Consider the following 2,430-nt stretch of genomic DNA (forward strand, 5'->3'; position numbering starts at 1 on the left):
CCTCCTTAAAGTTGGAGCAAGTGTGGGTTCCACAATGCCAACTTGGACAACAAAAAATCAAGCTGAGACTTGTCAAGAGTTATAGTGAAAATATCAGCTAATTGTGCCTGAGTAGACACATAAGATGGCGAAATGAGTCCTTCAGTGATGGCATCACACACAAAAATGACAATATACTTCAATATGCTTGGTGCACACATGAAAAAACTGGATTCTGAGCCAAGTGTAACGCATACTGACTATCATAGAGCAAAGGAATAGATTTGCGATGCTGCACACCGAAACTCAGAAGAAGGGCCTTTAGCCATTTTAGCTAACAAGTACTAGCAGTCATAGAACAATATTCAGCCTGTTGGAACACAAGGTGACACTCAAGAAGGGGGGGGGGGTTGAATTGAGTGGTGGAATCTAATCGATTTTCGCAAAATCTCTTTTATGGCTCAGTGCCTGGCACTGTGCCAAACACTCGTAAATCGCTAATTTAAGTTTTTGCGAATAATAAACTGAAAGTAAGTGAAATTTGATACGCAAACACATGATATAACGTGGTTCAATCTCACCTCTGAGATCTACGTCCACAAGAAATAAAACTCTTTATTTCTTTGAACCTTAAAATATCAAACTCTTGATACAATAAGATTCCCCTCACTACTAACCCTAGTAGTGACCCCCAACACTTAACTCTAAGTGTTAACACTCTATATAATGTTAAAGTTACAGAAAAAGAACGATCCTCAATTATGTGCTTCTTAGTCAAGCAAGTAGAGGACAATTACTCGATAGTAACTTAAATCTGACTCGCTCAGTGCTATGCTCAGTGCCGGAGGAAATAGTTTTCAGCTTTTAATAGACTCGATTTTTCTCTCTGAAAACGTGAGATTTAAAAGTGAATTCTGATTCCCTTTTATAGGCTTGGTTAGGACGAAAATCACTTAAAAATATCTTTATCTTTTAATCCTTGATTTAAGGGATAAAACTTTATCTTTTTCTATCTTTATCTTTTAAACTTAAAAAGATAAGTTTTCCACATTAGATTTTCTTTTTCAACTCAAAGTCTGTTTATATCTAAAAAGTATTTTTCCAAATCCTTTTTAGAAAATCTGAAAACATGTTTTAATAAAATTCTGTTTTATAAAAATCTTTTGTTTGAAAACACGCTTTTATCAAAAACCGATTTTTATTAAAATCTTTTCAAAAACTCGTTTTTATCAAAATCTGATTTTATTAAAATCTTTTCAAAAACTCGTTTTTATCAAAATCTGATTTTTATTAAAATCTTTTCAAAAACTCGTTTTTATCAAAATCTTTTAGAAACTCGGTTTTACAAAATCTTTTTCTAAAAACTCGTTTTCCTTAATCCCTTTTTATTTCTGATTTCGAAAATCTATTTCCTCTTATATAGATATATAATTTAATATAATTATTTACTTTCTTAACTCTAAGAAAAAATAATTATACTAACTTTATATTTCTATATTTAGCACATGCATATCACTAAGTTAGAGCATATTACATTTTAACTAAAGTAACTATTCTAAGAAATTATAAACTAGAACTTCATTCTTGATTCTTCTTTTCTTCAAAGTCTTCGTTTATCAATTTCTTTCTTCATGCATCTGTTGCAACTGTTACATACTTTCATGCTACAACATATTATATTAATTTTCATCATCAAAACATAACATCTGCATAAAACATAACATGTACATGCACAACAAATTCCCCCTTTTTGATGATGACAAACCATAAATATAATATTGTTAGATAATCACTTGTTCCCCCTCAAAGTATGCATCATTAATCACATTAGGGAAAGTAACTAATATCTTTCACTACGTTTTCACAAGTAACTTGGTAACCAAGATAATTTCATTCAATAGTCTAAGTATTATACCCATCTTCCCCCTTTTGACATTATCAAAAAGGAGACATCAACATGTTTAGCAAGTCAAAGTGAGATATAGTCTGTAAAATAATTCAAGTAGCTCAAGCAATAAATACTAAGGATGCTGGTGCTATGTCATAATCCAACTCACAATCCGAAGTCATTAAGCAAAAATATAATCCAACTCACAATCCGAATTTATGAAGCAAGAAATAATCATGAAGGATCATGGTTAGTAGCTAAGAATGTAAGATGGAGATAGGTAATGCAAGCTTAAAGATTTGAAATGGCAATTGGATCAACAAGTGCTTAAACCCTTTTTCATATTTTCAACTTTCGCAAATAAACATCATAAGACTTTCTTCACCGTGGCACTGTGTGTGCCACTGTGCCACTGAACAATCTATTTCCTTTCAAATATAACTAATCTTCGGATATACTGGAATCCAAAATAATGATTTTCAAACCTTTGATAATATTTTTTCCATCTAGAAATTGAACTCTAAGATTTATCTAACACAAGTGTCTTACTCTTCTTTTCTTTT

This window comes from Beta vulgaris, chromosome 5 (assembly GCF_026745355.1).
Source record: "Beta vulgaris subsp. vulgaris cultivar EL10 chromosome 5, EL10.2, whole genome shotgun sequence".
In the NCBI taxonomy this organism is placed as follows: domain Eukaryota; kingdom Viridiplantae; phylum Streptophyta; class Magnoliopsida; order Caryophyllales; family Amaranthaceae; genus Beta; species Beta vulgaris.